The 8777-nt window shown below is 43.8% G+C and overlaps 1 long non-coding RNA gene across 1 annotated transcript; it reads left to right on the top strand.

Moving 5' to 3' along the window:
• The first annotated feature begins 52 nt into the window (after window positions 1-52).
• On the top strand, window positions 53-1943 carry LOC125687921 (uncharacterized). Its single transcript, XR_007374518.1, has 3 exons — window positions 53-123; window positions 510-574; window positions 1721-1943. It is a non-coding gene; the product is annotated as an uncharacterized LOC125687921 (long non-coding RNA).
• The last annotated feature ends 6834 nt before the right edge of the window (window positions 1944-8777 follow it).

The following is an 8777-nucleotide window of genomic DNA, read 5'->3' as shown; positions in this document are numbered from 1 at the left end:
AGGGGTGGAGCCTGGCTGCACCTCTTTTAGACCTTGTTTAAGCTCTGGCCCCTCCCGGCGAAAGATTTCTTTGTGGAAATTTGTCTTTGGTGAAGCTTTCTCCTGCAAATGTAGGCTCCTCTGGTATGGATGAGTTATCTTCTTTTCCTCTGTAACACTTTTCTGTTGTGCTGGTTCTTCTGTCATCACACCTTTGTTGCAATACCTTTCCCATTGTATTGATCTGTCTATTGCTGCAGATAGTAGTAGAATTTCACAGAATGTTCCTTCCTGCTGTTGGCCTTACAAAGACAGTTCGAGTGTCTCTATCCCTCCCTCTCCCCACCCTAGTGCACGCATCCTATCCAGCACATCCACCAGAAGCATTTTTCACTGTCACACTGAGTACTACATCGCTGTAAATCAAGAGGTGGTGGAATGGTTGGTAGAACAAATGTAAAACTCATGCTCAGTGGCTTGAAAATCTATCGTTTGTTCAGCAAACTGACTTTCTACGTGTCTGTTAACAGGTCTGTTTAGTTGCAGATGTGGAAGACTTTCTGCAGCAGTATCTGCTAGAGCCTTCCATGTACCAGTAAGCTTTCCTTGCAATCTCTTTCCTTCGTTTCCAGGGCTTTGGTTGAAAGCCAGCTCTGATATGCTGAAGCTTTGTGATCTTATAGTAAAAGCTGTTAGAAGCTTCACTGGCACCCGTCTATCTGGGACCTGTATTTAAGCTCCAGACTGTGAGCTACACTGTAGGCATGCCTATACCAGGCCATACACCTCACTGTTCCTCAGCCTGACTCATTGACCTGACTTGCAAGATTGACCTCAGACTTTTCTCCTCACTATGGGCTTATTTCATAATCTCAACTCTTGTTTTCATTATCAGACCTGCTGTCATTTTTGTTGCTCAGTCACAGCAGAACCTAGACCTCATCAGTGTGGACTTTTCTGCTGCTTGTCCTGTTTCCCTTCCTTTCCTTGTCCGTATTCTGGTCTTTTTACAGTAGAGTTTCCTGACTGTACCAGTGACAGGAGAACGTTCAAAAACCATCCTGAGGATGCAGAGCACTGTACTGTTTTCCACTAGTGCTTCATATGCTCTTATGATAAATGTCCCAATCAATAAGAAATTATGCCAGTCCATTAACAAAAAGGCAGCAATAATTTCAAGACAACCCAGCCCCTAATATGGTTCAGATCACCTCTTTTTGTCTGTCCAAGAAGTGTTTTCTAGAACATTCTTTCCTCCTTCATGCTCATATCTTCTGAGGCAGAAGCCCTCTGCTTTACATTCCCATATGTTCAGTTTTTGCTAATGATTGCAGAATGAGAAAAATCTACCCATTGCTCCGAAGGAGGAAATATTTAATGCTGCTAAACTTAATACTATATTCTAAAGAAACATCAGCTCCTGATCCTGTAGCTCAACAGATCGGTTCCATATCAAATATGCATGTTTCCCCACATCATATCTTTCACGGTCAGACACATGCAGCTTCCTGTACAGGCTATCTCTTGACTATAACGAGTCTGACTATAGCTGGATGGTCTCTCCCAGGTGTGGGTCATGAACATATTTCCCAAATAAGAACTCTACAGTTTGACTCTTGCACTAATCATGATTTCTTTAAAAAAAAAAAAAAAAAAAAAAAAAGTTTGTGTTTGGCTCTTCCTGAGCCACTTCTCTTTCTTGGATTCAAGAGAGGGAACAGTCATAATTTCCTTTCTCCAGAATTGCCTCCTCACCTGCCACACACACTCAGAAGGAAAGTTTTATCTGAAGCATAAATCCGAGCTGGTCCTTTGAAGAAAACATCAAACTTTTTCAACACTGGAACAAAAAAACAGAGTTACTTCATCAAAGGCAGCAGTCTACCTAGACGTGAGATCATTAATGGGAGGAGTGTATTATCATAAGACTGCAGTCCCATGGAGGAACATGTTTAGGAGAAGAAAGCAAGGATTAACTAAAAACAGGGAAACTAAAGGAAGAATCCCTTTTTTTTTTTTTTTTTCCCCTCATAATATATTAAGAGTCACAGAGGTTTTAGGTGTACTTTCACTCTGTGCTATCCTACTTGTTACTAGATATCCTCTTCAGGAATCTGCGGTACAACATCCTTTGTTGGCATTTCTGATATTGTCCAATGGTGAATTATTCTATAGATTTCTGTTGAATCTTAGATAGTACATCTTAGTTAACAGTGTTTGTCTGTAATATTGTTATACAGACAGAAATAAGCATTTTTTCCATACAGTTCCTTGTTCTCTGTACTGCATCTTACCGTGTTCTTCCACTTGAAAAGTACCGGACACTTTTGGGTTCGCTACATTGATTGTGTAAGTCCCCACAAAGACTTCAGAAGCTAACGGGAAAGAAAGATCTGCCATGCCCTGTTTTGGTCTCACATCCAGCCATTGGCCAATGCGATTTTGATGTGGGTCCTGCAATTGGAGGAAATGAAATGAGGTAGTCACTAATGTCTTTCTGTACCCAAAGCCCGCTGGATTCAAAGTTTGAAAGATTTCAGAGTCTTTCACAGGCCATGCTAGTTTTCTACAAAAGGTACAGAAGCAACCCAAACACCAGAACTCCAACAGCCATGAGCCCAACGCACCAAGGGTTACCTGCTCTGTACTGCCTTTGAAAAAGAAAGTATAAAAGGTCTTGACAACTAGACTTTATGGTCTTATGTAAAGATAAGCATTAAGAGTTAGCTAAAGTCTATCCAGAGTTCTAAATGCAGAAAGGAATGTAGGCTGAATGATTTAGCTCTTCAATTCTTGCTACAAGGTATATGGACAGGGTGCATATGTGCTCTGTCTTACATATTAACATAATGGCCTAGATACCCATCTTGAAGTACCCTCCTTCTTCGTAACATCTGGGGAGTCTGACATACCCACCTGGACTTCCACCTTGGAGTACTGCAAAGCAAACAGACATCAGTATCAGAAGCCAGTGTGATGTAAAAACCTGTGTATAGACCTATCCACTTAGCCTATGCACTACTTCAACACTGCCATTCCCAAACACTGCATACAAGCAGCTTGATCCTACAAGGTTTTGAAATAAGGATAAAACGTAACAGGAAAAGCTGTGCTAATCATAGAATCATAGAATCATAGAATCATAGAACCACTAAGGTTGGAAAAGACCTAAAAGATCACCCAGTCCAACCGTTCACCTATTCCCAATAGCTCCTACTAAACCATGTCCCTCAACACAACATCCAGTCTTTCCTTGAACACCCCCAGGGTCGGTGATTCCACCACCTCCCTGGGCAGTCCATTCCAGTGCCTGACCACCCTTTCTGAAAAGTAATACTTCCTCATGTCCAGCCTGAATCTCCCCTGGCGTAGCTTGAAGCCATTCCCCCTGGTCCTATCACTAATGACACGAGAGAAGAGGCCGACCCCCAGCTCACTACAACCTCCCTTCAGGAAGTTATAGAAAGCAATGAGGTCTCCCCTGAGCCTCCTCTTCTCCAGGCTGAACATTCCCAGCTCCTTCAGCCTCTCCTCATATGGCCTGTGTTCCAGACCCCTCACCAGCTTTGTTGCCCTTCTTTGAACACGTTCCAGGGCCTCAATATCTTTCTTGCAGTGAGGGGCCCAAAACTGGACACAGTACTCGAGGTGCGGCCTCACGAGTGCTGAATATAGGGGAACAATCACCTCTCTGCTCCTGCTTGCAACACTGTTTCTGATGCAAGCTATTGAGTTTTCCTTTCTTATTCCTGAATTTTTAAGATGCACTTTGATAGATGTATTCAAGTTTAATTCTGTGACTCTGGAAGCTGTAATTTACTATAAAGAAAGGAGAAAAGTAAAGAGACTTACCATACGATCACTCTAAGTTCATGAGTATTAAAAGGCATCCATTTTGTAATACAGTTTCTCACAAATAGAAAACTGCATTGTCTATAAATGAATAAACTCCACATTTCCCTCTAAAGCCCCTGGCCTAGCAGTTAAGGCTTGGAGATATGTCCTGCTGCTAACTCTAGCTGGCAGTAATAGGCAGGCACAAAGAAAGGCATTCTATGTCTATTAACATTAACTCTGTTCTTATACCACAGCTATCAGCCAGGAAGCAGACAGAAGGGAGAATGGAACATAAGAGGACTGGAAAAAGAAACCTGTCTGTGAAGAGAAGGCCATGTTTGATTCAGGTTATTCATCATTCTAAGCTTTCATGCAAGTTGTGATAGGCAGCTTTGTTTTCTCAGGAAGAAAAAAAAATGCAGGTTAACTATTTACATAGTAGTTGAATATAATGTCAGTGCTAAAATAAGACGTGAGTCAACAGCACCTGTGTTATCACCAATCCATCTAATTTACAAATGAGATATTATGGCTTTAATGCTGTTGTGCGCTCAAGCCTCATAATAATCTTGGTTAAACATGACCTCTTCTCGCATTTTCATCACAGCATTATTAACAGTTACAGTGGTCATTTTCTCATATTCATAGGCAACAAGCATTTATGACCAAGTATCTTCATGAACCAATGCAGACATAGAAGTAAAGGTATTGTTTATTATCTAAAGTAGATGCCTTCTATTTCTGAGGCAGAAAGTGAGTGCATGATAGGCTCTCATCAGTAATGAACAAAGAAACAAAAAAAGGAAAAGTGAAGTCAGCACCAAAGAAAACATAAGAATCTCTCTTTTTATTTCAGACCAGAGATTTGATTTAACTCTGCTCATTTATGTCCCTCAGTATTTATCTGTCATGGCATGAATTCTTGTTGGCTCTCCTTAAATTGCTTCAGGACAGACTAACATGAAATATTTATAGCTTCTGGCAGAAGTTATAATTGCTTACCGTAGGAAGCTGCTAGTCTTGCAGTTTCCTGGCTAGCACCTATTCAAGTCTTTGGCAACTTCTCACTCCCTTGATTTAGGGAGAATGTGCTGCTGCCAGAAGCAAGTCAGTAAAATTTGGTTATACACTCTTCTCTCTTTTCTCTTTTTAATAATCAGTTCATATACATCCTTTCCCATATCAATATTTCTTAAAATTTTGCAAATGGACCCTGTCTTGCTATAAATCCTCCTGCTGCCTGTAGGTATAACACACTCCACAAAGTTGCAGGAGAGGAAGTCTGGCTCTGGCTGAGCCTAGGCATAACTTGTCTGGTAATTATGCTTACAACCAGCAGCCTGCATTTCCCCCCCAAAAATCCAATGCTTTTCTGTCATGGGACAAATGCATGAATTTTCTCTGCTGCGCTTCACTAACTCAACTAGCAGAGCATGCTGGTATGCTTCTCAAATATCAGCAGCCATGCTAGAGCTCACACCAGACAGTAGCTGAGACTACCAACTCAGCCATGAGATTGTACTTTGCAATGCTTTTTAACAGGTCCTTGTTTGCTTTGTTGGGTACTGCAGACACGCAGACCAACCAGCAATCTCACTGTGGGTTTGGCAGAGGCAACAGACTTGGCAGAGGAAGTCTATAGGCTTCCAGGCATGCACTTAGGCTTTACCTTGTTGTTAACAGGAACAAAGTCTTCAGTCAGTGTCACTATCCGAAATTTCACTGAGGGGAAAAAGGGAAAAGAGCATGTTGCAGACACATGGGACATATGGGCAGACACTTACATTGCACACGTATCTCTCCAAAATCACAGCTTGCTGGCACCCCCAGGCCTGCCAGCAATCTCATCTTAGCACTTGCTCATCCAGGCTGTCTCTCCCCTCCATATACTGTCCTGCTCCTGCTGCGCTTTCTGGCACTCTCTCTCACCCTCTGGCTCCACTCAACCACAGTGCAAATAAGCACTTGGAGTCACAGCCTGATGAGGAGATGTAGAAGTCTTGCTTTGTCTCCAGCCTGGAAACATGGACAAGGTAATGCCAGGACAAAGAAGGGTATGTGCAAGGTGCATTTCCAGCAGCTGGTCTCTAGCAACAACTCTAACAAGTTAGAGTCTTTTGCAAAAGCTGTACCCTGAGCTCCTCATCTAATTCTTTGTGTGCATGATGTGCAGATGTGTGCAGATCAGTCCTGCCAGGCCCTCACTGGAACCCCATAATTTGGGAAAAGCAATATTTATGACTGTTCACTCACCCAAACCAGCTCTGTTCTTTTAGGGAAGCCCCTTCCCTAAAACACAGTGCACTAGTGCATCGCCCCAGCAGGCAGTAGAAGCCTCAACAGCAGGCATCTTGCTCCTTTGTCCCCACAAAGGTTACATGGCACAAAGCATTGAACATGCACCTCAGGGAAAAAGAGGAACAAAGTCCAGACAGATCAAGGGAACCTGTCAGGGTGCTTCATGCAGAGTGCTCACCTGTCTGTCCTGGATTATAGACAGGTTTTTCCATCTGGATGAAGGTGCCAGTGCCAGCCTTGCGGATCAGGACTTGCTTTTCTTCCCTTGCAGTGAAGTACTGGCCATTGGAGATGCGCAGCTGGACAGTGCCCACCTCCTCACTACCTGCAGGCTTGGGGACCTAGGAAAGGGAAGTGACCAGGTTAGGAGGGAACAGTCAAGGAGGACAAGATGGCATCATAGCAGGTGCTCTTCTTCCATCTCCTGAACTTTGATGCCATCCTCCTCTCCACCCTACTCTGGAGGCAAGCACAGCATGTTCCGTTAGTTCACACAAAGAAAATAAGGCTCATGAGTTTGGCAGTGCAAAAAGCCTTGTGCTGAGCCTGTGTAGACATGCTTCTACGCTCTTCCTAGTCCTCAAGCATATTTTACAGTGCTTCAAGAGGTGTGGTGGGACACTATCTGAGACAAAATGTCTGGTTCTTACTGTATCACAGCTCACAGATGTCACCCTGTGACAATGCTTCTTTCTCAGTGGGGAGAATGAGACACACAGCTGTCACTTGAGTGTTTCTATGCTCCTCTGTCTGATTTGGACCTTTGGTGAATATCCAGGCAGCCCTCCTCTTGATGAACTGATGAACCAAGGAGGATTGTGAGTTATCCAACAAGAAAAATATCATGCAGTGGCAAGAAGGAAAAACACTAAGCTTCCACTTACACTCCACCTAATTTTTCTTTAACTCCTTCCCATGCCCTCTCTCTTCCCATCGTCCTCTTTCTTCATTTCTCTGGCAAAAGTAGTCATGAGCCATAAGAGAACTCTGGGAGGTGTCAGCCACAAGCTCCTGCTAAGAACAGTCCTTACCAGAAATCTGGAGCACTCAAAGATCCAATTGTTCCGGACAACCTTGCTGTAGAGGCTGAGGTTGCCAGATCCATGTACAAGTGTTAAGACCACATGAATACTCTTCTCCACGCCACGGAGGTCCAAGCACACTCTCTGGGAAGAGGGGAAGGACAGTTCAGCTGGAAGGATGATCAGGTACATCCTGCAATGGGAAAATAAGATATCTAGCTAGTCTCACTCTGTCTCGATATTAGTAATCCATGACCTGAGGAAGCAGCAGGGTTTACCTCTTTTCTAGGAGCAGCTGTTCTGCTGGAGGGAGAGGGAGAAGTGGTTAGAAGTGAGAATACAAAACACTCATAGAAGTGATGGAACAGCTACAGTACATTTCAGGTAAATACATGAGGAATTTCTTAGATAACTTCGTGTTACAGAGGTGTGTATGGAATTTTGGAGTATGCTACAGTAACACAAGGAAACAAATACAGTTGAGTCTGTCTCTACCTCTGCAAAGGGAACTCTTTTTAGGGGTTCTCAGTACACATGGAAAAGGGAACAGTGCTATGGGACTGAGAGATGGAACAAACTGCAAAGTTCAGATTGGGATCCAAAACCAAACCTGCTGTGTTTATTCAGAAGGCTGCAGCTGTCTAATTCTGATCTCAAAGCTCTGTATGACTCTGGGTCTGTTTTGACCTTACATCAGAAGTGCAAGATCCTCTACAGCTATACTCCAGACCCTCAATAGGAAAGGATCCACCTTCCTTGCTTCAAGAAGGTTCCTCAGTTACTTTGGCAGCAGTCTGGTTCCTGCTTAATTATCCCAAGCCCTGCAATTCTAGATCTTTGTGCTACTTTTTATGCTTTCCCTTCCTTTCCCTTCGGTTTTCTTCAGACAGAAGTTATTGCTCTTCTTGTTCCCACTAACACTCCTTACACTTTCAGTTCTTGCAGCAATATCCAAAAGAAAGGCTGTCACTTTCAGGAGCATTCGGTTCATAACAGGGCTTGTGGCATGCTGCATACCACCCTGTATCTGTCTCTCATACGAGTTGCCTCATAGTGTCCCATGCTCTTTCCCTGCTATCCTGGTCCCTCCCTTAGTATCTGAACTATCAATCTCTAGATCTTGAAATGGCACTTACGGTTGTGCCACTATCCCCAAGGTGTAGCCCAGGCAGCTGAGGAGGAAGGGAATCCACATTTTCTTGGGAGACTTCCAGGGAGGTAGATCTGTGTGGAGGGCAGGTCAGGAGAGAAGATGATGTGCAGCTTCTCTCCTTCCAAGGACTCCACCTGCTGCTGTTGCCGTTTCTCCCGAGAAGCAGACAGAAGCCCCAAAGTTTCATTCCTTGTGCCTCATTCCTGTGTTTATAGTGTTCCAGGCGCAGGGTTGTACCATTCTGAATGTTCCCCAGCCAATCCAAGTCTTTCTGGCATCCAAACTCTCTGCTTTCCTACTCCCCCGTGGATGCACTAGCATCACTCAGAGCAGTTTGCTTTTAATTTTGCTAAGCAATAGTCTGTTTCCTGTTCACTGCTCTGACCCTGCTCCTTGTTCCTGCTGCAGCCTCTATTCCATTGTTTTGCCATGAGACAGATTGTTGCACGACTCCTTGGCAATGTGCCCTCAGTTGGAGCTCAAGGTGT

Source organism: Lagopus muta, chromosome 1 (assembly GCF_023343835.1).
Source record: "Lagopus muta isolate bLagMut1 chromosome 1, bLagMut1 primary, whole genome shotgun sequence".
NCBI classification, from domain to species: domain Eukaryota; kingdom Metazoa; phylum Chordata; class Aves; order Galliformes; family Phasianidae; genus Lagopus; species Lagopus muta.
This window is presented reverse-complemented; position numbering and strand designations above follow the sequence as displayed.